Source organism: Physeter macrocephalus, chromosome 16, assembly GCF_002837175.3.
Source record: "Physeter macrocephalus isolate SW-GA chromosome 16, ASM283717v5, whole genome shotgun sequence".
NCBI classification, from domain to species: domain Eukaryota; kingdom Metazoa; phylum Chordata; class Mammalia; order Artiodactyla; family Physeteridae; genus Physeter; species Physeter macrocephalus.
This window is the reverse complement of record NC_041229.1, coordinates 98813119-98839323: the sequence shown is the minus strand read 5'-3', so window position 1 is coordinate 98839323 and position 26205 is coordinate 98813119. Positions and strand designations below refer to the sequence as shown.

The window sequence follows — 26205 nt, the reverse complement described above, 5'->3', positions numbered from 1 at the left end:
TTTTTATCATGAAATAATTCAAATGTGTTCAAATGTACACACAAGAAGGAACATCATACAATGATAACTTTATACCCGTTCCGCAGCTTTATCAAATATTAACCTTTGGCAGTTGTTACAGACTGAATGTTTGTGTCTCTCCAAAATTCATGTTAAACCCTAATGCCCAATGTGATGGTACTAGAAGGTGGGACTTTTGGGAGGTGATTTGGTCAGGAGGATGGAGCCCTAATGAATGGGATTAGTGCCCTTATAAAAGGGGCTCCAGAGAGCTCTCTTGCCCTCTTTCTGCCATTTGAGGATACAACAAAAATTTGGCAGTCTGCAGCCTGTAAGATGTTCTTTACCAGAACCCAACTATGCTGTCTCCCTGATCTCAGACTTCCAGCCTCCAGAACTGTGAGAAATAAATTTCTGTTGTTTGTATGTCACCTAGTCAATGGTATTCTGTTATAGCAGCCTGAACTAAGACAGCAATATTAAATTAAGATCTTTTTTTTGTAAAAATACAATTGATAGATGATTGAGAGATAGATAGATAGATAGATAGATAGATAGATAGATAGATAGATAGATAGATTTTAAAAGCAGATACAGGGACTTCCCTGGTGGTCCAGTGGTTAAGAATCCACCTGCCAATGCAGGGGACACGGGTTCGAGCCCTGGTCAGGGAAGATCCCACATGCCGTGGAGTAGCTAAGCCCATGCGCCACAACTACTGAGCCTGCACTCTAGAGCCCATGAGCCACAACTAGTGAGCCCACGTGCCACAACTACTGAAGGCCACGCATCTAGAGCCCATGCTCCGCAACAAGAGAAGCCACTGCAATGAGAAGTCCGCGCACCACAACGAAGAGTAGCCCCCACTCACCGCAGCTACAGAAAACCCATGCACAGCAACAAGACCTAATGCAGCCAAAATCAGTCAATCAATCAATGAGAATCCACCTTCGAATGCAGGGGATGCGGGTTCGAACCCTGGTCGGGGAACTAATACCCCACATGCAGCAGGGCAACTAAGCCCACACACCGCAACTACTGAGCTCTCATGCCTCAACTAGAGAGCCCGTGTGCCACAACTACAGAGCCCACACGCTCTGGACCCCGCGGGCCACAACTAGAGAGAAGCCTGTGTACCACAACGAAGAGCCTGCATGCCACAACTAAGACCCGATGCAGCCAAAAAATAAAATAAAATAAATAAATAAATAAAATGAAGATACAGTTGAGGCCCTCTGTTTATCCATTTTCAATCCCATCATTCTCACTCCCTCCTTAGAATTAACCAATATCATAAATTCAGCATTATCCTGCTCATGCATAATTTATACCATTTGTTATCCATAAACATTATATTATTTTGTTTTGCATTTCTTTAAAATGTATATAGATGGTATCAAACTCCATAGATCACTTTGTAATTTGCTTTTTTCATAGAATGTGTTTTTTCATTTTTTATGTTATATTTACATCTCTAGTTTCATTCATCTTAATTTCTATGTATATTCTGTTTTACTAAAAAAGCATAATTTACTCTTCATTCTCTTGCTGGTGGGCATTTGTTTCTGATTTTTTGCTCTTCCTAACGATAAACATTCTTGTGCACATCTTGTTGTGCACACCTTCAAAAGGCTGTCTGAGGGAGTGGTTCTCAAAGTGTGGTCCCACCAGCAGCAGCAGCACCTGAGAACATGTTAGACGAAAATCCTCAGTCTCTTTCCCAGACACACTGGATTAGAAACTCTGGAAGTGGGGCCCAGTGATGGGTGCATTAACAAGCCCACCAGGTGATTCTGAGACAAGCTGAAGTTTGAGAAGTGCTGCTCTAGGGTGTATACCTAAATGAGCAGTGCTGCTCTAGGGTGTATACCTAAATGAGCAGTGCTGCTCTAGGGTGTATACCTAAATGAGCAGTGCTGCTCTAGGGTGTATACCTAAATGAGCAGTGCTGCTCTAGGGTGTATACCTAAATGAGCAGTGCTGCTCTAGGGTGTATACCTAAATGAGCAGTGCTGCTCTAGGGTGTATACCTAAATGAGCAGTGCTGCTCTAGGGTGTATACCTAAATGAGCAGTGCTGCTCTAGGGTGTATACCTAAATGAGCAGTGCTGCTCTAGGGTGTATACCTAAATGAGCAGTGCTGCTCTAGGGTGTATACCTAAATGAGCACCTCCCATTTCACTGAATAATGCCAAATTGCTCTCTAAAGGGATTGCCCCAGCTCTATTCCCACCAGCAGTGTTTGAGACTTACTTAACAATATTTCTAATACAAAGCCAACACTGGGTGATACAGCCTCTTACAGTTTTGACCAACAGAGGGTTAGACATCACATCAAATGCTTATTGACAACATGGACTTCCTCTCCTGTGCATTGCATTCCTTCATTTTTCTGTTGAGTAGTTTAATAATTTGTAGAAATTCTGTGTATTTTCTAAACATCCATACTTTGTTATACAGTATTTTCCCAGTGTTTTAACTTTGTGCAGCATCTTTAAGTTTTACGTAGTAAAATATACTTATCTTCCCCTGTACAGTTTGTGCTATTGTACCTTGACTAAAATGTATTCTAAAAATGTCTAGGTTTTGCTTTCTACACTGAGGTCTTTAACACAACTGGATTTAATTTTTGTCATGCTGCAAAGCAGAGATTTAATTTTTTTCTCATGTTGATAACATCCTTCCTCATTAATTGATAATATCACTTCTGTCATATATTCAGAGGGATATTCAAAATATTTAACAACCTCGTGGGTGACAACCAAGCTTTTTTTCTTAATATTACTTATTTATATATCTTCCCTTTTTTTTTGATGAGTCTTGCTAGTGATTTACCTATTACATTATATTCCTTTTTTCTTTTTTCAAAGAACAAGCTTTCGGTTCTATGTCCTCTCTAATTATCTATTTCATTAATTTCTTCTCTTGTATTTATTATTTCCCTTCTTCTACCTTCACAAGTTACTACATTGCTCTTTTATCATTCAAATTATTTCTAATTTAATTATGTATTAAGATATTGTGGTCATTATGGTATGAATTATTTAAAAGTTATTGAGATTTCCTTCTTGGCCTCATGGTCAAATTTTACAAAGATTCTATCTATACTTGAAAAAAATACATGCGCACTTGTGTGCAAAGTTTTTAGATACATATGCATACATTTTAGATCACACTTGCTAATTTTGTTATTCAAAGCTGCTATATCATTTCTAATCTTTGTCTGCTTGCTTTATGAGTTGTGTCAATTCCCTACTGTTGTTTTCTGACGTTCTCCTTAGAATTTTTCAATGTTTGCTTTATTTATTATGTTACATTATATGAAATTTTATTAGGGATATAAAAGTTCATAACTGTTTTATCTTCCTGGTGTGTGGTTACATTTATTATTTTGTGGTTTCTCTCTTTATCCCTATGAATGTTTTTTGCCTTTAGATCTATTTTGTCTTACATTAATTTTGCTACACTAACTTGTTTGTTAATATTTATGTTACACATCTTTTTCCACTCTTTTATTTGCACCCTGTGTGTGTGGGTGTGTGTGGGGCTGGGTGTGTGTGTATCACTCTGTCTCTTGTAGGAAGCATAGAGTTTCATTTGTTTTTATCTATTTGATTGCTTCTGTCTTTCAATAGATGAATTTAACCCATTTCCATTTTTGGTAATTTAGTAGTTTAGACAACTATATTATCTTATTTTGTGTTTTCTATTACCATTCTTGGCTTCTTTTTCTTCTTTCCTATCTTCTTTTGTTTGATAATGTTTATTCTCTTCTGATTTGGAAGATATCAATATGTCTTATTTTAATGACTACTCTGAATTTTGGAACCTGCATTCTTAACTATAAATGTTCTGATAAAGTCTACAATTATTTAATTCCTCCCAACTTCAATAAATCCTTAATGTACTTTACATATCTCCTGCTTTGACTATCTCCCTCACCTTGTTATTACTGTTTTATGAAACAAAAAAATAATCTTAGACTCTAATCATTAATTAAAATTTTCAACACATTTCATCAATCTCTGTGCTCTCTAGAACAACTTATTTGATTTAGGGGTGGGTGGGAAGAAGAGCTATTTAGAGGATACTAGCTTCTTGCAATCCACATTTTCCTTCTGTTACCACTTTTCTATTTCTGAAGCAAAGTTTAATAGTCTTTTAGTAAGGATCTGTGTGTAGTAACGTATTTAGTATTTGTATGTCTAAAAATGTTTTTTTTAACCCTCCTCCTTGAATAAAATTTAGCTGGTTGTAAAATTCTCGATTGACAGTTTTTTCCTTCAGCACTTTAAAGTTATTACTCCATTATCTTCCAACATCTATTATTAACAATAAGAAGTTTGCTGTCAGTCTGTCATTCTTCTATATATATAAAATCCTTCTTGATGTTTTTATCTCTCTGCTCTTTGTATTGCATTCTGAGCAGGTTCCTATATTCTATCTTCCAATTCTCTAATTCTTTCTTTTCCTCTGTCTGGTGCAGAGCGCATCTCATTCATTACATTTTTTAAATTTGCTTTTAAATAAGTAATACATTTATATGGTTCAAAACCAAAGGTTACACAAGGGTAAACAATGAGAAGTTACCCTCCTACTTCTTCCTCCTTCCCACCACTCAGTTCCTCTTCTTGGAAGCAACCAATGTTTTCCATTACTTTTATTGTTTCTGGTATACTCTATTCATATATGTGGAAATGCACACACACACATGCACACACAGAGAGAGAGTCATTTTTCTCTCTTTTATACACACATATTGGCATATTATGCATCCTTTTCTCTATTTTGCCTTTGTTCACTTGAGACAATATTGTGAGGAATGTTTCATATCAGTACATAATGAGCTTCATTACCTACTAAAGGGCTTCATAGTGTTTCATTTTATGGATGAACATGATTAATTCACAAGCCCCCGTAAAGGTTGTTTCCACTCTTTTGCCATTAAAATAATTCTGTAGGGCTTCCCTGGTGGCGCAGTGGTTGGGAGTCTGCCTGCTGATGCGGGGGACGTGGGTTCATGCTCCGATCCGGGGGGATACAGCGTGCTGTGGAGTGGCTGGGTCCATGGGCCGTGGCCGCTGGGCCTGTGCATCCGGGGCCTGTGCTCCGCCGCGTGAGAAGTTACCCTCCTACTTCTTCCTCCTTCCCACCACTCAGTTCCTCTTCTTGGAAGCAACCAATGTTTTCCATTACTTTTATTGTTTCTGGTATACTCTATTCATATATGTGGAAATGCACACACACACATGCACACAGAGAGAGAGAGTCATTTTTCTCTCTTTTATACACACATATTGGCATATTATGCATCCTTTTCTCTATTTTGCCTTTGTTCACTTGAGACAATATTGTGAGGAATGTTTCATATCAGTACATAATGAGCTTCATTACCTACTAAAGGGCTTCATAGTGTTTCATTTTATGGATGAACATGATTAATTCACAAGCCCCCGTAAAGGTTGTTTCCACTCTTTTGCCATTAAAATAATTCTGTAGGGCTTCCCTGGTGGCACAGTGGTTGGGAGTCTGCCTGCTGATGCGGGGGACGTGGGTTCATGCCCCGATCCGGGGGGATACCGCGTGCCGTGGAGTGGCTGGGTCCATGGGCCGTGGCCGCTGGGCCTGTGCATCCGGGGCCTGTGCTCCGCGGCGGGGGAGGCCGCAGCGGTGAGAGGCCCGCATACCACAAACAAACAAAAAAAAATTTTTAATTAAAATTAAAATTAAAAAAATTATAATAAGGGAGCCTGATTCCTCCAGCTCCGTTTTTTTTTCTCAAGATTGCTTTGGCTATTCGGGATCTTTTGTGTCTCCATACAAATTTTAAGATTTTTTGTTCTAGTTCTGTGAAAAATGCCACAGGTAATTTGATAGGGATTGCACTGAATCTGTAGATTGCTTTGGGTAGTATAGTCATTTTCACAATATTGATTCTTCCAATCCAAGAACATGGTGTATCTCTCCATCTGCTTTTTTTATTTCATTAAAGTTTGAATAGTTAACACATGTATGTAATATAAAATTCAAAAAGTAAATTGTTTGAATATTTAATTGTTTATTAAATTATTTGTGTACATCATTTTGAACATGTGAGGTTTTATCCTTAGGCTATACGCCCACAGGTAAAATTATTGCTTCTAGATATGTGCATTTATAATTCTGTGCATTTGAATTAAGTTTTTAGGGAATGTTTTATTTTTATTTCATTAAAGTTTGAATAGTTAACACATGTATATAATACAAAATTCAAAAAGAACAAAATAGTAAATACCAGGTTATTATACATCCTTCTACAGTCATTGCATGCATGTGTAGGCCTATATGTATGTATAGGAAGATTTCTCTTATTCAGGCCAATTAATATTGTCTTCTGCATTGAAGTCCATGGAGATCAGAAGGCTCTTGCCATACTGTTGATCAAAAGACACACTAGACTTTAGTGTAATCATTCCCATTAGGGCATACTTCTTTTTTGTCTTATCATTCAGTCTAAGCCATATAGACTCATCACTGTGGATATTATCAGTAAAAGTGAAGGTTCCTTTGGCTTTGAGATAGGCATTGTGCTTGGTCACAAATTTTCAGGCCAGCTCCAATCCAGTCTGCTTTTCTCACTGTGCCTGGTACCTAGTAATCTCTCTCAGATCTACCCTTGGGTTCCCGATCACTATGACTTTAAGAGTTGCCTTCACTTCTCCTCTCAGTTGGTTTCCCATGTCTCATTTAGTTCCTTTTCTTGGTTTACACCCTTCATTTTGTGGAGCATGTCTTTCCATAGCTTTCTAAAAAAATGGTATACTAAGTGTCCATCGACAGATGAGTGGATAAAGAAGTTGTGGCACATATATACAATGGAATATTACTCAGCCATAAAAAGAAATGAAATTGAGTTATTTGTAGTGAGGTGGATGGACCTAGAGTCTGTCATACAGAGTGAAGTAAGTCAGAGGAATAAAGACACAGACCTACTAGAGAATGGTCTTGAGGACATGGGGAGGAGAAAGGGTACGCTGGGACAAAGTGAGAGTGTGGTAGTGTATATTTGGACATATATACACTACCAAATGTAAAATAGATAGTTAGTGGGAAGCAGTCGCATAGCACAGGGAGATCAGCTCAGTGCTTTGTGACCAGCTAGAAGGGTGGGATAGGGAGGGTGGGAGGGAGGGAGACGCAAGAGGGAAGAGATATGGGGATATATGTATATGTAAAACTGATTCACTTTGTTATAAAGAAGAAACTAGCACACCATTGTAAAGCAATTATACTCCAATAAAAATGTTTTTAAAATAAATAAATTAATTAAAAAATGGTTCATGAAAGTATATTTTTTGATATTTGGGGTGTCTTTCCTTTTTTGAGCTTCTGAAAACCCATGATATGCCATTCTACTGGGCATTTGGTGAGCCCTTTCAATATCCAAATTCATGTCCTTTAATCTGGGAAATTTTCCTGAATTATTGTATTCATTTTTCCCCATCCATTTCCTTTGTTCTCTTCCTCTAGAGCTAATATCATTCATACATTAAATTTCCTGGTCTTGTCCTTCAATTTTTATCTTTTCTCTCTTATTTTCCTCTCTATGTATTTTTGTTCTAATTTCTAGGCAATTCTTTAATTTATCTTCCAGCACTTTCATTGAGTGTTTTTCATTTCTGCCATCATGTTTCTAATTTCCAAACGTTCTTTAAAATTTTTTTCTGAATTTTTTACACATTCTGTTTCATAAATACACTATCTTTTTCTCTCTCTAGCAATATTAATTTTGCATTTTTTTGTTTGTTTGCTTCCCCATTCCTCTACATAGTCTCCACTTCCTCCAAGTTGCTTCTTTCTGTCTGTTCATTGTGTTTTCTATGTTCCACCTTGGAGGCTTCCCTCAAGTTTCAAGTAATCTTAGATTATCTCCTCAGGATTAAGGGTAAACAGGATTAAAAAGCAGTCTGGAAGTTCTGGGCAGATGAGTATGACTTAGGAGGTTTTCTCTATGGCAGCAGTTCCCAACCTTTTTGGCACCAGGGACCAGTTTCATGGAAGATAATTTGTCCACGGACGGGGGTGGGGGGATGGTTCAGGCAGTAATGTGAGCGATGGGCAGTGGCAGATGAAGCTTCTCTTGCTCGCCCGCCACTCACCTCCTGCTGTGTGGCCCGGTTCCTAACAGGCCTCGGGACCACTACTGGTCTGTTGCCTGGGAGTTGGGGACCCCTGCTCTATGGTGATCTGAGTAAGCCACTTCTTGGGGGAACACCCCCACCCCATGTCTATGTCTTTAGGACTTTCCTCTTGGACTGATTCTATTCCTCATAGAAGAATCTTCCAAACTCCTTCCAGAGGGTCCAGTTCTGGCCACCAGCATTTTGAGAGCCAAGAAGAAAGGGCCTGGTAGTCTCAGCATTCCATAGTCTTTACCCATATGGTCACTTAATATCCCTGCTTTCAGTATGGTAGCCCCTCTCTCAACAATGCCTGATATACATGGACACACAGGCTCTGTTTCATCATTTCACAATATTCTTTGGATGAGAGAGGTGCAGTTGTCTAGCACTGTGGGTGGGAGAGGAGATCGAGGTATAATTGATTCTCAAACAACTTTCACTCAGTCCTTTTGGTTTAGCCTCTACTTTTGGTCAGGCCCAGAGGTTTCTGGAATTGCTAGTTGTTGAGACTTAGAGGGTTCTCAGGATGAATTGGGGGTTTTGTCAGCTTTCTGAGACCATAATGACTTACAGGTCTGGCTGGCTTACTAACCAGTGACCACTAATTCATCTCCTCTCCAGATTCCAAAATACTTTTGCCAGTGTCTCTTCACCTATTCTCCCCATTCCTGTTGGTTTGTTTCTTTTTTCTTTCTTTAATCGCTTTACTGTAATTTTAGTGTGCTTTAGAAAGGTAGTGAATTTAGATATATATAACCAAACAGTCATCATAACTCAAAGCCCCACATGACTATTTTTTCATGTTCAAATATTCTAACTGGTTCTTTTTCATATCTCCCCTTTCTTTTTTTCAGCCTATTTTTTTATTATTTTAATGGAAGTTTTTATTTCTTTGAAAAAATCAATATATTTACTTTTAAGCCTTGTCTGATCATTCTGTAAAATCAGTTTCATCAGAAGTGAACCCATGTTCTGACTCTTGGTTTGTTGGCTACTTTTCTTAGTATTCGCTTTTATTCATCAATTTTTTTTATTTGGTTTATAGTCTCATTTGGAATATGAGGTGGTATGTTTGTTTCAATTCTCTCTCGCATGCTCTCTCTTGCTCTCTCTCACTCTCTCTTTCTCTACCTCTCTCTCTTTCCTTCTCCTTTACCTGTATATTCAATTGTCCTGTTTAGCAGCTTTGGAGGTCCTCAATCCAAATCTAGTACGGACAGTTAGAGGGGACTGTCCTGCAGAGCCACTGGGCTGCGGCTGATCCAGGCTAGGTCAGGGAGAAGCTTGATTCAGCTCCTGGTCACAAGGCTATGTCTCTTCCTTCTCCTCTTCCGGCCTGGAGCTGGAAATGAGCCACTGCTCCTTCAGCATTTGGCTGCAGGTTTATTTCTAGCTTCCTCCCATGAGGGTGGAGGATGAGAAATGAATATCACCCTAGCCCTGGGCATTAGTCAGTGAGCCTGACTCTGCTTCCCCATCTCACAGGGGATGCTCTTGACTCATTTACCACCCCTAACTGCCTCTGCATTCAAAACCCGCAAGTCCACCCACCCCTTCAGTCCTGATCACAGTTTGTGCTTCTGTGACAGCTTGGATCTTCAGAAATGCTTGTCTGATATTTAAGGCCTGACTATGCCTTCTTCAGTTTTCTTTTTTTGTTTGTTTGTTTTATCCAGCACTTGCTATGTTTGTGGAGCAGAGGGGATTCTTAAAGCCTGAACTCCATCTTGATCTAGCTGTCAGTAGATATTCTTAAAGTTAGATATTTGGGGCTTCCCTGGTGGCGCAGTGGTTGGGAACCCGCCTGCCAGTGCAGGGGACAAGGGTTCGAGCCCTGGTCGGGGAAGATCCCACATGCCACGGAGCAACTAAGCCTGTGCGCCACAGCTGCTGAGCCTGCGCTCTACAGTCTGCGAGCCACGGCTGCTGGGCCCGCGTGCCACAGCTACTGAGGCCCACGCACCTAGAGCCAATGCTCCACAATGGGAGAGGCCACTGCAGTGAGAAGCCCGCGCACCTCAGCGAAAAGTAGCCCCCGCTCGCCGCAACTAGAGAAAGCCCACGCACAGCAACAAAGACCCAATGCAACCAAAAGTGAATAATACAAAAATTAATTAATTTTTTTTTAAAAAAAGGAAAGAAACCATTAAAAAAAAAAGTTAGATATTTGGATTGTATAAATCTTCAGTGTGGTCAAACTTCTGATGCCCAGCATGGCCAGACCAGGTCCGTTGTGGTACTGAATGCCACCTTAGCCAGGCTTAATTTTGTCTCCATCTGTGGCATATTACTGAAGCACCAGACGTGTAAGAGGCTGTCAAGACTATATATGAACTGAATCTATTCTGAATCTTCAGAATTCAAACAGTAATAAAGTTAAATGAAATTGAAGTAAAGATTTGGAGTCACTCATTTTTTAAAAATCTATTCCTATGATACACAACTATAGAGCCCCACGGGGCTGTAGGAAGGATGAAATGAGTGGTCTGCGTAGGGCACTTAGTACACCGTCTAGCATGTCTTAAGTCTATTAGGATACACCTGGTGTTAGAATGCACTGCAAAGGCGCCAGAGGATCCAGTGGGTATAGAGGTCTTTAGAGGATCAACAGGAAGAGAGAAACAAAAGGGAACAGGAAATAACTCTCCAGCCAACAGGGGAAAGGATTAAAAACAGAAAAAGATGATTATCACCAATGAAATGAAGTTTTCCTCCCTCTAGTAACCCTCAACCTGTACACAACAAATAAGAAATTATTAACATAAATACACAGGTTTTATAAATCCAGAGGAACTACAGGAAGACAACGTAACTCCTAGGACCTCTGGAATGTATTAATACATTCTGTGAGGGCTGGGATTTATAGCTTTGTGTTGTTCATAGCTTTCCACCTAGGACATAGTGAGCATTTAATAATTGTGGAATGAATGTATAGATTAAAGGTGCTCAGAAATGATTTGCTGTAGCAGGTCCCAATGCAAGTATGTGTGAGAACGAATTTATATTGTGGAGACAGAGAGGGAGCAAATCAGTCAAGGGTATAATTCTCTCAGCCTCCAAGAGTCAGTGTAACTTGAGTGCAAATAGAGAATCAAACCAGATAAATGTGTGTCCAACGTTGGCCATGGGAAGGACCAGAGTCAGAGCCTTCAAAGACATCCCTTCCCAGCAGGAAAATGGTGAAGTCGTCACAAGGTAGCCCACCCCACAGGAATTCACACGTGAGTAAAGTATCACTGATGAAATATTTGGGGTGTTCGTGTGTGTGTATGTGTGTGTGTGTGATATAATAGTCTCTGTCAAATAAATGTATTAACTCAGTTGTATGGGAAGCATGCTTGACCTGAATTTCAGGTATTCCTAGAAGTCCCAGGAAAGGAGAATATGACCCGGAACAGCCTTTAATAACAATTATGAAGGGATTCAAAAATAAATTGCATAGATTACAGGGTGATTTGTATAATCCCCATGTACTCAGGATATAGCTGGTGTCCCAGTTCCAAGGTTCTTTAGAGGTGAGTGGCTGAGAGGATGAATGCCACTTACCACACGTGTGTCATTGGGGACATCACTTCCCCTTCTCTGGTGCTCAGGTTCTTTATCTATAAAATGAGACCTTGTCTATCAGGAATATGTTGGTTGCAAATAACAGAAAAACCAACTCAAGCTCTCTTAATCAAGAATTCCAATTTATAAATCAGAGAGAGAAAGACAAATACTGTATGATATCACTTATATATGGAATCTAAAAAATACAACATACTAGTGAATATACCCCAAAAAAAAGAAGCAGACTCACAGATATAGAAAACAAACTAGTGATTCCCAGTGGGAAGAGGGGAGGGGGGAGGGGCACGATGGCAGTGGGGATTAAGAGGTACAAACTATTGTGTATAAAATAAGCTACAAGGATACATTGTACAACACAGGGAATACAGTCAATATTTTATAATAACTATAAATGGAGTATAACATTTAAAAATTGTGAATTACTATATTGTACACCTGTAACTTATATAATATTGTACAGCAACTACACTTCAATTTACAAAAAAGAATAACAATTTATGGGCTTGTATAACTGAAGAGTTCCCAGGGTCAACTTTCTCCGTCTCCCTGTTCTATCCACTTCTGCGCTGGCTTCACTCTCAACAAGCCCTCTCCACTTGGTGGCAGAGGGATTGCCAGCAGCTCCAGATTTATAACCTCACACACAAGTCCAGTGGAAAAGAGAGTTCACCTCTCCCACAATCTAAGTGGACGTCATGAAATAGCATCTCACTGACTCCAAAGGGGTCAGGTCACCACCGTGGCCAGAGAGACGTGATATTCTTATTGCCCTCATCTGAACATGCCTGCTCACCCCAGCTCTCCCCACCAAGATGCTACCAAACCGTCCCACCCATAATCCCACATGGCATTATGTGTTAGAGCAAAGCCTTGGGGTTCAAAAGCTTCTAACAGAAATTTGTGATAGATCAGAGGGGAAGCAGAGAGGATTCCCAGGCTGTCTCTTAGAAAGGGTGTTGTAATTGATTAGCAATGCCTGCTAAAGAGCTCAAGCCCAGGCGGTGATTCACAAGTAACATACATTTGCCATCCCTAGGAGAGGCCATCCAGACCTTCATTCCCAGGACCGGAAGACAGGACACCAATTGTGCTTTTATAACCCCAGAGACTTGTAGGACTTTAATGTTCATTAACAGTATGTAGAATAAATGTTAGTAAGTGGATAATCCTGAGCATAGTACTACATCTTTTCCGCCCTTCCTTTTTCTTATGTGTAAGAGACTTAGTAGCACTTCCTTAAGAGTTGTTATGAGGAGTCCATGGGATTATGTATGTACAGTGATCAGCATATAGTGGAAACTCATTAAGGTACACTAACACCTCCATCAGAGTTGCTGCTCTAAGACATTAATCAAGAATATTTCCTAGTGCCTACTATATACTCAGCATCTGGGACTCAGGGGGGATGGGGGTGTGAAATATGAAGAAGAGGGGATACAGGTTGTAACCTTAGAGACTGCCAGATCATGGGCCCTCTCCACAGCAGCAACTTCTCACTTCAACATGACTGTGGAAGTCAGGAGAGGGCAGCAAAGAGCTATAGGACTAGAAGGAGCCCACACATCATGGGAAGATGACCCTTCATCTCTGATAGGGTCTACCCCCACAGGAACACAGGATGAGGTCTGAAACAAAGCCAGGAATCAGGACCCTCACGCTGGCATCCTGGTTCAGCCACTTACTTGCTGTGTGACCTTAGACAAGGCACATAACCTCTCCAGTCTTCACTTCTCAGTCTCTAAAATGAGGATAATTAAGGGTCCTGGCTGTTGTAAAGATTAAAAGACTAGGAAGAGTTGCTGAATTCTACAGTAGAGTTGTCTCAGGGCAAAAGTGGAGACCACACACGCCCTAAATCAGAAGCAGGAGACAAGAAGAGAGCTCACTTTGGGAACTACATTTTAAAACTTGTTAATAATAAAGCGTATGTCATAACCACATATAAATACAATTCCATGATGGTACATATACTCCCTTTGACCCTCACACACATGCATCCTGAAAAGTGACTGAGTCAGGGTCATGCTTTTTGTTCACCAAATCCCATCTGTTTTCCTCCTTCCTTGGCCACATGGAAGATTAGTTCTGGCCAATAATACGTGAGAAAAAGAGATGTCTGTCACTCCCAGGCTGAAGCAGTGGAAAGCCCTTAAGTGACCCTCCAGTTTTTCTCCTCTTCTGCCATGGAACCAGAAACATCAATTAGCCTCAGCCCTCCTTCTGAGTGAAAAAGTGTCTCGGAGAATCCAATACTGTCAACTGTGTCAAACACTGCCAACAGTAAGATAAAAACTGAATTCACCATTGGATTTAGTAACACAGGGGCTATTAAAAAGCTTGAAATGAGCTGTTTTTAGTGAACGCGGGCTGGAATGGGTTCAAGGAAGAATGGGAGAAAAATTAAAGACAATGAGTAAGGATAACTATCTAGAGAAATGTGACTGTTAACTGATATAAAAAACAGGGAAATAGCTGGAGGGGGAAGTGAGGTCAAAAGAGAGTTGGGTGTATCCTAATGCATATACATGGAATCTAGAAAAATGATACTGATGAACCTAGTAGCAAGGCAGGAATAAAGACGCAGACCTAGAGAACAGACTTGAGGACACAGTGGGGGAAGGGGAGTCTGGGACGAAGTGAGAGAGTGGCACTGACATATATACACTACCAAATGTAAAATAGATAGCTAGTGGGAAGCAGCCGCATAGCACAGGGAGATCAGCTTGGTGCTTTGTGACCACCTAGAGGGGTGGGATAGGGAGGGTGGGAGGGAGACGCAAGAGGGAGGGGATATGGGGATATATGTATACATATATCTGATTCACTTTGTTATACAGCAGAAATTAACAAAACATTGTAAAGCAATTATACTCCAATAAAGATGTAAAAATTAATTAATTAATTAATTAAAAATAGGACACTAAGCAGAGAACATGTTCAAAAGAGAAACAAAGGCAGTGAACATGATTTCTTCCACCCCTTAAATGAGCTGGTTTATAAGTAACTCATAAGTTCCCATCAAAATGGGATTTAAAATTTTCCAACGCTACTGATAAAGTGAGCAACATAATGCAGAACTCTTGAAAAAGAGAGGGCTGGGGTTTTTTTTTTCAGTTAGAAGAAATAACCAAATGTTTGTATGCTATTTGCATGTTTGTTTATCCTTAAATCTATAGTGAAAAACTCGATGTCCATTTCCAACCCTTGGTTCCCAGACCTTCTATTCCCTCAGAGAGGAAAAGAACATGATAAGCTCATGATGGCTTCAAAGAAGATACCACAGTCCACATGACTAAGCTGCAAGGATGCAGCTGTCTCCCAGCCCTCACTGTGAACACCACACCAAGAGACCAACAGATTACAGATGAGGTGGTATGCAGCGCATCACCCCGTTAGCATACTGCTTTCAATTACTTTTTATTATCAAAGGACTTCATTGTGCAGTTTAAAGAGTCAATCAGTACCATGACGCTTATAACAGAAAAAGCTTCCCTGCTCTAAATCCTCCCTGTGTCCAGTCTCCACACCCCAAAGCAATCGCTTTCAACTCCATTTGTTTCTTATCCTGTTTACTGTCATATTTCTAGATCACATGCCTATGGGGTTTTTTTCATATTTTCATTTCAAGACTTAACTTTTGACTACATAAGATGGCAAACAAGGATTTCGTTCTTTTAACCCACACACCACATCCATATCCCTATTTCCCTTCTACATTATTCTTTCAATAAAGTTATGTCAAGATTTTTTGTTAAATTAATATTTAAGGCTTACATTGTTGGTTATAAAAATGTAACTCTTAGCTGAGTCATTGGACATGTTATGATCACATACCCTTTCTTATATGACTTTTTGTTTTTCCTGAGTTAATATTGCCTTAGTTTTTCATTTGTGTAGTTTTTTATATACCTACAATTGACACAAACTCAAACTATCCCCAAACTATTTCCAAACCGAACAAAAAATCCATCTCCATACAAACACTTCAGGTAAACCATGAGTTCAGTGTACTTCTCAGAGACACATCTGTTGGGGCCCTGCATACTCCTGCTCCTCTCTGGACTGGTTGTCCTTTCGATCTGATGAATAGGTGTCATCCTAAGATTACCTTCAGAATGGGTGTTTTTCCCCCTCCTCTCTGGATTCGCTGTTTGCTATATCTGGGATCTTCTTCTCTCTTGGTTTATTTCTTAATTTTGCCACTTTCTCTGTAGCTTCCTGAGACAGGTTGTATGAGAGGTATATTTTTATGACCTGGCATATCTGAGCAATTCTTTATTTTACCACCACTTCAGTTTAATACTTGTCTAAGTGTAGAATTGGAGGTTGGATATCACCTTCTCTTAGTCTTTGAACGCTTTACCCCACTGTCTTCTGGTTTCCAGTTTTGCGGTTGAGAAGTCCAATGCCATTCTGATACTCATTTTTTATTTGTGGCTTCTTTTACTCTCTGAAAACTTTATAGGATCTTATTATTATCCCTGCAATATGAAATTTCATGATTGTGTGCCTTGAGACTACTCTGCTGCATTTACTTTCCTGGACTCAGTGAACTTGAATTCTAAAAACATCTTTTGGTTCTGGCAATTTTTCTTTATCATTTTTGTGCCAACCTTTACCCTTCCAATTTTTCTGTTCTTTCTTTTTGGAATTTCTATCAGTTAGATGTTAAAACTCTTTGCCTCATCTTCCAATTTTACTCTGTTTTTTTAATTATTTTTCATTGGTTTATTCTATATTGGAGAATATGTTCTCCAGTTTATTTTTCAAATCTCCTATTGAACTTTTAAATTTTCTTATCATGCTATTAATATTCCAGTATCTTTTTTGCTCTTCACTGCTCCTTTTCTTACAGTACCCTGTTCTTATTTATGAAAACAGTTTTTATCCATTCAATCAACAGTATTGGTTGAGCACCAACCTTGTGCCAGTCATGAGCACTGATGATAGAAAAATGAACAAGACAGAGTTCCCGCTCTCATAGAGCTTACTATTCAACTAGGAGTAACAGAGAGTAAACGACTAATAGATATATGATATCAGGAGGTACTGGAGCTATTTTTTTAAAAGATTTAAACAAGAAATAGAAATAGAAAGTGATGGGGAGTAGCCTCCTCTTGCATCTCTCATATGATATTAATTATAATGTTTTGAAACTGACGTCTAACCTCTGGATCCTGTTTCCCCCAGGTTCCTTTTCTGTTTGTTGACTTTTGTCTTTTATTCTAGTGTCTTTTTCCCAAAATCTTTGGCTGTCCACTCATATTTAACAGGGAGGCACAGCTCGGCATCCTTGGGCTTCTTGGCTTATAGGCATTAGCAAAGGGCAGTTTAGAGGGGTGCTGGCCTTTGGGGTTGGGGGATCAAGGTAGCCCTCTTCCCCTAGTTGGTGGTCTCCCCAGAGAGGACCTCCCTGTGTCCCTGCCGAGCCTGGCCTCCAGCATTCTGGGAGCTAAATGGGTATGAGCAAAAGCTAGGAAACTCCCTTGTAGATTTTCATTAATCCCCATTTGCAGTCTGGTACTCGACTACTGCCCTCAATTCGACATAGTATCCCCAAATCCAAAAGCTCTGTGGTTCAACATCTACAGAGAAAAAACTTGCTCCCAATCTTTTGGGGGCAAGGTAAGGAATCTGGGGTGCAACCCCTCTTCTTTCGGACTTTCCATTGTCTTCCGGTTTTTAGTCCCAGCCTACCCCTGCCTCCAGAAACACCTAGGTCCCCAGCTCCTGGGTCTTTAAGGACTTCTGCAGTGAGACTCAACTAATGTCTTGTTAGCTTCTCCCTGACCCTTTGTAAGGGCTTAAGAATTAGCTTTCTTTTTCTCTCAACTGCTCTGCTCACCTCCCGTGCTCTCTTTATCGTTATGGATTCATACTGTTTATTTTTCTTTTGCTGACATTTTAGTGGAGTCATGGAAGGAAACATACATAAAAGTGTATTCTCAATCCCCCATTTTTAATTAGAATAATTCCTTTGTGGCAATCACTCCAAAATTACTGCTGATAAAATAAAAAATAACAATTTCTGATTTATTGTGAGTGTGTGTTAGTCTGAGTTCACTGCCAGGCAAAGCAGGGAAAATCTGATCCATCACTGAGGGAATCGACCCTGTGGGATGGGGTCTTCTGATTAACTGTCAAAAATAACTCAGAGACAACTGGCCTAAGCCTTGAGGGTTTCATCATATGTAAGTATCCAGCAAACCAGCTTCATGAGCGTGTGCTACCACATTCTGAACTGATAAGACAGGACCTCGTGCTCAGAGCACCCCATGCTTGGTTTAAAATTCCACGGTCATCATCTTGAAACCCAAAAACAAGAGGCCCTGCATTTTCATCTTGCCTGGGCCCCACAAATCATGTAGCCAGTCCTGGATATGCTTGAGATATAGGAACCTCGTGAAGACAGTCTTACCAACCAAAGGCAGCAGCAAGATGTGTAAAGGCAAAAGTCACAAAGTTCACAGGAAAGAAGATTGTCTGATTTAAGCAATTCACAGCCTTGTCAGTTCAGGACTGACCAGTAGTGGAGCTCAGCTCAGGCCAATTATTAAACCTGTAAGTCCATTTTTAGCATTTTAGGAACTGTGTTAACTCAACAGTTCATTAGGTTGGACATAAATAAGACATCTGGGTCCCACACAGACAGAAAACAATCACAAATTCACCATCAAGGCTGTTTCTCTGCTGATTCCGATCAATTTTCTGAGAAGCAGTTGCTCTGGTTTCTTTTTCTGTGGCCTGACCCCTTGTTATCTATCTGTCTAGTGACTTCTCACACTCTCTAGACTCAGGGTCTCACAAGGACACCTCCATATGCACATGCGCAAGGCCCAGCAAAAATTTTCTCCATCGCTGCTCAATATTGATTCCCCTCTTCCTTACTTACAGAAAACTGATAGGTGTGTGTGTGTGTGTGTGTGTGTGTGTGTGTGTGTGTGTGTGTATGGCAGCAATATGCCCAACTCGAAACTTTGTGTCCCAGCCTCTCTATGGGCAGCCCTGAGCTCCAGCCAATGTATCTCAAGTAGATAAATCTATGGATTTCAATCCCTTGGCTATGGATTTCCCAGGAATGTTTTATTTTCTTGGCATAAGGGTTACCCTTTCTTTTGCATCTTGTCCTCTTTTCTTCTGCCTGTAGCTCTTAAGTGATAGTTGGAGCCACAAAAAACCACTCCACACAGAATTTCTTTTTCTCTTTCTGACTTACTTCACTCTCTATGACAGTCTCTAGGTCCATCCACCTCACTACAAATAACTCAGTTTCGTACCTTTTTATGGCTGAGTAATATTCCACTGTATATATGTGCCACATCTTCTTTATCCATTCATCTCCTGATGGCCAGAAATACTGTATGCTAACACATATATATGGAATCTAAGAAAAAAAAAGGTCATGAAGAACCTAGGGGCAAGATGGGAATAAAGACACAGACCTACTAGAGAATGGACTTGAGGATATGGGGAGGGGGAAGGGTAAGCTGGGACGAAGTGAGAGAGTGGCATGGACATATATACACTACCAAACGTGAAATAGATAGCTAGTGGGAAGCAGCCGCATAGCACAGGGAGATCAGCCTGGTGCTTTGCGACCACCTAGAGAGGTGGGATAGGGAGGGTGGGAGGGAGGGAGATGCAAGAGGTAAGAGATATGGGAACATAAGTATATGTATAACTGATTCACTTTGTTATACAGCAGAAACTAACACACCGTTGTAAAGCAATTATACTCCAATAAAGATGTTAAAAAAAAAAAAAACCCTCCACAAACATTTAGTTACTGAGTACTTGCTTTGTGCCAGGCACTCTTCCAAGCTGCACAGAACCAGCAATAACAAAACAAATATCTCTGCCCTGTGATGTATACGCTCTAGTGGACCATCCTGCAACTCAAAGGAAAGCAAAGAGACTCATGTGGGCCTCAGCTCTGACAGTCTAAGCAGCTGAACTAAAGACAGGAACTTACTGGAGAAAAATGAATTTTATTCAACCCCTTAGAGCTAGCTAGTTGGTAAAGGAATATTAGAAATAGCTTTGACTGGAGAAATTAGAGTTGTGATTTATTTTGGATATGTAATATGTGATTTATTTTAGAACCACAATTAAAAATTAAGTTAAATTTTTAAATATATACGTGCATATATGTTTATAATTTATACATGTATGTGTGCATATATATGTGTGTGTGTATATATATATATATATATGGTTTTTTTTTAGAAAGAGAGAAAGAAAAATAGACAAAGCAAATGAGGGAAAATGTTATCATAAATTGGAGTGAAAGGGAATTCCCTGGCAGTCCAGTGGTTAAGACTCCATGCTTTCATTGCCAAGGGCACAGGTTCGATCCCTGGTCAGGGAACTAAGATCCCACATGTTGCACAGTGTAGCCAAAAAAAAAAAAATTTGAGTGAAGGATATGAGGGTGTTTGTTTTATTATTCTCTCAATTTTTCTACATAAGAAGGGGAAGGGAATCTGTGATTTCCTTGGATCATGTAGGAAGGTTCCTGGCATTCCTATGAATAATGGTTTTTTTTTTTTTAATTAAGGCAAGCCCATCAGTCCACGTGGGAAGGGGATGCTTGAACTCCCAGGCCCCTTGGGTCCATTTCTCTCCATTTTGTAGACGAGTTTGCCAATCCTGTTGTGAGAAGTACCTGCTTCGGAGCAAGCCTTTCAAGCCAGTGCTGGCCAGTCTGCCTGACCAACAAGACAGAGCCCCCTTCCGAAGTCCAGACCAGCTGTTTGTGCCTGCTCACAAGGAAAGGGCTGTACTGCTGCTGGCATTTGGTCTGAGATGCTCACAGCTCCATTCACCCAAAATAATTTGACGCTCACGTCACTTTTGTTGGCAACAACAAGCCACCAACTGTGGAATGTGTGCCTCTCAAATCCAAAGAAGCGTACCATGATGTAATGCAGGGTGAAAGAAGCAAGTTGTGGGACAGTATTTCAGGACGATCCCACATGTGCTAGAAAGAAAAGAGGGACAGACAGGGAGAGAGAAGGGTAGGGAAAGAGAGGAGAGGAAAAGACAGGAAAGGAAAGGGAAGGGAAGGAAAGAGAAAAGAAAAACAGCTAAAAGAAAAGCTTTTATTTGGATGTATATACTCATTATGTATATACACATACCTAGAAAAACCTGAAAATAAATACATTAACAGTGGTAATCCATAGAGTGTATTTGAGGGTAAAGATTAAAACTGACTTTTTTTCCTAGTTTTTCTTGTCTATTGTATAAATTTTCTGAATTAATCTATCTTAATTTGTATTTTTTTTCCTAATGAGAAAAAATTAAGGAAAGGACTATTTAATGGGGAGGGGCTCTCCCCTCCAAGAAAAAGGGCTGCTGCTACCCTTTTTATTTACTTTGAAGTAAATAAAAACAAAGTGCAGTTGAGAGCAAAGGTCAGCAAACTATTGGCCAAGGGGCGGGGTGGGGGAGGGCAGGTAGCTAAGGCCTGACTCCTGTTTTTGTAAGTAAAGTATCAGAACACAGCCTCCTCCATTCATTTACATATTGTCAGGGCCGCCTTTGTGCTACAAACACAAGAGCTGCATCCACAGAGATTCTACGGCCCACAAGGTCCAAAATATTTACTATCCGGACCTTTACAGAAGTTTGCCAATCCCTGGTCTAGATTCATATTTCCTCTGGAATGGCAGAATACATTAGAACACTGACCCCAAAATTCAGACTCTGAAAGGGAAGGGTAAATTGAAAATTATTTTGTGAACTTGAAGGTTTAAATCAGCAAGTGTCACCTCATCATAAAGGCCTTCCTCATTCACTCAATGTCAGTAGCCCCTAACACAGCCCTATCTGGCATTCATGTCCATTTTCTTCAAAGAATTTGTCACCGTCCGATATTTGTTTGTTTGTGTTTTCCTTTCTCATCATAATATAAGAGCCATGAGAACAGCAATCTTCTCAGCCTTGTTTGTTGCTATATCCCCAGTGCCCAGAACACTGCCTGGCACATAGTAAGTGCTCAGTAAACATGGAGTGAATGAATGAGTGAATGAGTGAGTGAATCACAATTCAGTGGCAAAATTTTCATATCAGAATGAAGAGAGATAAAGCCACAGTCAGTGGCAACAAGAACCAGAGTCCAACAAATAAAAAGAAAGAGCAGTCAATCTTTGAACCATCCATGAACATATGTTAAAGATATGAACACTAATGCTTAGCAATGATGTATGTGTGACTCTTCCATTTTTCAGTTGAATTCAAGACTAATATGGAGAAGAATGTCTGCCTGAGAGGAAAAAGTGCAATGAAAGGCAACCGTTTCGGGGTGGAGCAGGGTTGCATTATTATGGTTTCTGTGTCTGAGGCAAGGCCAAGGTGAAAAGGTAAGAAGATATGGGATAAACACCCAAGGATGCTCCCTTTGGGGTTTGGGAGAAGTCAGCGACTTGGAAGTGGCAGAGGGTCCGAAATGGAATTTCCACACTTTCTATTATTTGTTTTGAACCATAAAGCTATCAGGTGGGACCCAGAAAATTCCCAAGCACAATCCTTTCCCCTAAATACACACAGTGCACAGAGGCGGGTGAACAAGAAAACAGTGTCCAAGAGGGGCCATGGAACCCCCAGTCCTGAGGAGGTAGGTGGCTCTCTTTTGCTTTACTCCATTTATCCCTCTGAGCCAAGTACATACTCAGATGCCCGGAGGTGGGTTACCAGTTAAACCCTTCCCCACACCTTATCTCCCTTCTAAGAGGAATGGACCCTAAAGAGGTTCCTCCATTTTCCAGGCAGAGGAATACATGGGAAGATGAGAGACTGGGGAGTTTGAAAGGGACTAGATTGTCTTGCTTAAGAACACAGAGAAAAGAGATGAAAGAAATGTGAAAACCTTTCCCCCTTGGAAGGAAAACATATATGACTTAAGGGGATTGTTATTGAGTTTTGTCATAGATCAAAACTACTTCCCCAGGATTCACAGAGCTTTTCAGTCTCCCCAAGGCATTTTCAGTAGAATTGACATTATTCATTAATCCTTTGTCACATTGGATCTGCTTTCTGGGAAACAATAACAAAGTTCCCGCGTCAAGGTGGATGTAGGGTCAAGAACAGAGGCTACTGACGGTGCCCAGAATAGTTACAAGAATAGCCTATTGTACCCTGCCGCCCTGGGGTTCTTATCTCTGCCTAGACAAAATGCAGAAAAATGTGCAACCTTGAAAGACAGAGGCTCATTCACTCTCCCAGGTGAAACCAAAAAACTTTGTACTGTTTTAGAAACAAATTAATTCCCAATTGGCTTGCAGACTCTGAAGGAAGACAACAATCCATTCAAAGGTAAATTACTCCTTTGTACAAATAACACAACTTGAATACCAAGACTAGTGTGGACCCACATACCCATTTAAAATTGCTCCAAACTTTGTACAATATGCCCCTGTTCTCTCAGTTGCACAGTCTAATTATTTGTCTAAAACAACCTGCACCTCTAATCCCAGGATCCTGTGTTTTTCATTAACCATTTCGGGACAGCTTCTTCCCCAGGCAGATACGCTTCACCTAATTAATTTCACCTTTAATCAGAAAACGGAAAAGTTATACACCCAAACTTACAGTTTACAATTTTAAAGGAATCTGATTCAGAAATTCTTATTTTTATCATCTCTACGTCTTTGTTTTTTCCTGCAGAATCGACATCTCTCATCTATAGCTTTTCCCGGTGGGTAATGTGATATTGTAGAACATCTCAGTTACTGATTTGAACCTTCTGGAAATTCACAAAATAAATGTACAGATTTACCTTTTCCCTCAGAGCCTGAACCCCCTAATCTTTCTATTCAGATTCGGCAGCCTCCATTTCAGAGATTCATCTGGATTCTGACCAGACTTTGCCAATATTTGCAACAAGTGTTCAGCAGTCACCTCCTTCTCCCTCACTGAAGTCAGCTGGCCTTTTGCCTTCCTTACTATTTGTTGTTGGAATTGAGAGGAGTGGAGTAGGAGGGGGCCAGAGTACATATATGAGAGCTGAAAAAAATTCAGACATACACAAGAGTATGAAGTGAAAGCCCCACCCCTATCCCCCTGCCCTGGGATAACCATTTTAACATTTGGACATATATCTTTTCAGACCTTTAGGTATGTATAGTTTCTGCATACACACACACACACACACACACACACACACACACACACACAGGAACATATTGGACATCTGGTTATGCGAGTTGTTTTTTTCTTTTTTTACTTGCTCTATATATTCATTCATTCCTCACACATTTAATGAGCATCTATTCTGTGCCATCTAGGCTGTGGGAACACATCAGTGAACAAAACAGACAACAATTCCTGTCCTTGTGGAGAATGCAGACCAGAAAAAAAAAGTATGTGCTATTGCAGATGGTAATAAATGCTATAAAAAAAGAGAGAGAGGGAAGGAGGATAGGGAGTTGAGTATTGCTATTTAAACAAGATCAGAAAGGGTCTCTCTAATAAGATGACATTTGAGCAATAACCTGGGATTCGAGTCAGAGAAGGAAACTGGGGTGGCTGGAGAAGAATGGGCAAGAGGGAGATACAAGAAACCACATGGCGTGGGTGTCAGGAAGTTATCGGATAAGGCCTGTAGACCACAGTAGGAGCCTTGACCTTCATTCTGAATGAGATGGGGACCCAAGTGTAGGTTCTAAGCAAAGGAATACTCCTTTTTTGTCATTGGCCCTTCCTACCCATTTCCTTCCCCTAACACCCACATCCCACCTTAAAAATTAAGAAAAGTATTCACATGTTATCACTACACCATCCACCAGCCCGCCTATGACTGTCAGCCACAGCCCCAGGCCTCTCCCCTCATTCTGTAAAGATCATTAGCTCTTGGCTCAAGATTACTGTTTTGGTGACTCAGAGGGTCTCAATCCTGGCTGCACATTTGAACCACCTAAGTAGCTTTAAAATAATAAAAATAAAAAATACCGGGCTTCCTTGGTGGCACAGTGGTTAAGAATCCGCCTGCCAATGCAGGGGACACGGGTTCAAGCCCTGGTCCGGGAAGATCCCACATGCCACAGAGCAACTAAGCCCGTGCACCACAACTACTGAGCCTGCGCTCTAGAGCCCGCGAGCCACAACCACTGAAGCCCACACGCCTAGAGCCCGTGCTCTGCAACAGGAGAAGCCATCGCAATGAGAAGCCTGTGCCCCGCAACAAAGACCCAACGCAGCCAAAAAAATAATAAATTAGGGCTTCCCTGGTGGCGCAGTGGTTGAGAGCCTGCCTGCCGATGCAGGGGATACGGGTTCGCGCCCCGGTCCGGGAAGATCCCACATGCCGCGGAGCGGCTGGGCCCGTGAGCCATGGCCGCTGAGCCTGCGCGTCCGGAGCCTGTGCTCCGCAACGGGAGAGGCCGCAGCAGTGAGAGGCCCGCGTACCGCAAAAAAAAAAAAACAAACCTGTAATAGGATCTAACCCACAGAGATACTGCTTAATTTGGTCCAGGGAGACCAAGGCTTCAATTTTTTTTAATTCCCTAGATGATTATAATATGCAGCAAAGGTTGAGAACAACATCATAACTGATCCTTCTAATATCCTGGCCATCCGGCTCCTGACCTCCTTCTTCTATCCCATTATTCTTAGCTGTTCATTGGCATGATCATGCCATAGACTTTGACACTACCAATAAAAACCCCTCCATAATCTCAGTTTTAAGCCTTCCACTCTCTAGCCAACACTTCCCATCTTTTTAGCCTATACTTCCGAGCAGTCCAATTCTAATAACCCCCTAAGACCTGGAGTTCACCGTCCTACCACATTTACAAGGTCTCTCAACCTCCATATGGCCTCACTTCCCTCCTCACCCAGTTTAGGTTCTATGGTCAGTCATTACCATTACCCTCTGCAGATACCCTTAACTCCCTGTCCCATTATCACTCCATCTGTCCCTCCATAGAAATGATCAGAACTGATGAATAAGCCAGTCTCCCCTGATTATCCACCAATTTCCAAAGGGTGGGAATTCTTCATCCTTACCTTCATGGCTCCTTCAATCAGTTGTAGGAAATTCAAAAAATTACAAGATGACTTCCTTTGCTCTATATTCATAATATTTTTACTCAGACCTCCAGGTCACAGATTTTCTCTATTCAATGCCATATGGCCATTCAGCTAAATCTCCAGTGGGGCTTTACTTGCTGATTCAAGAAATTATCCTAATAGAGACCTAGACTTAATGACTTTCAAAAGAATCTCTAATTTTCTATATGGTCTAATTGCTATGGGCTTATGCCATCACTGAAAAACAAGGGAATTTTTAAAGCATTGTTAAAAACATCAGGTTGTTTGTGTCCATCTCCCAGTCCCATTGCGGCTCCAAACATGTAGAATAAAGCTGAATCCTTAGGGTTACTGTTTCCTAACCTTATCAGAGACACGGAGCAATTTCAGATGCATAATTTAATCCTAATACACAGTTGTATACACTTGCCCCTCTCCCACC

The 26205-nt window shown here is 40.7% G+C and overlaps 1 long non-coding RNA gene across 1 annotated transcript in view; it reads right to left on the bottom strand.

Moving 5' to 3' along the window:
* The window catches only part of LOC129392886 (uncharacterized), a 49531-nt gene that overhangs the window by 2368 nt on the left and 20958 nt on the right, over positions 1 to 26205 (bottom strand). The gene's annotated exons all lie outside the window — the stretch shown is intronic.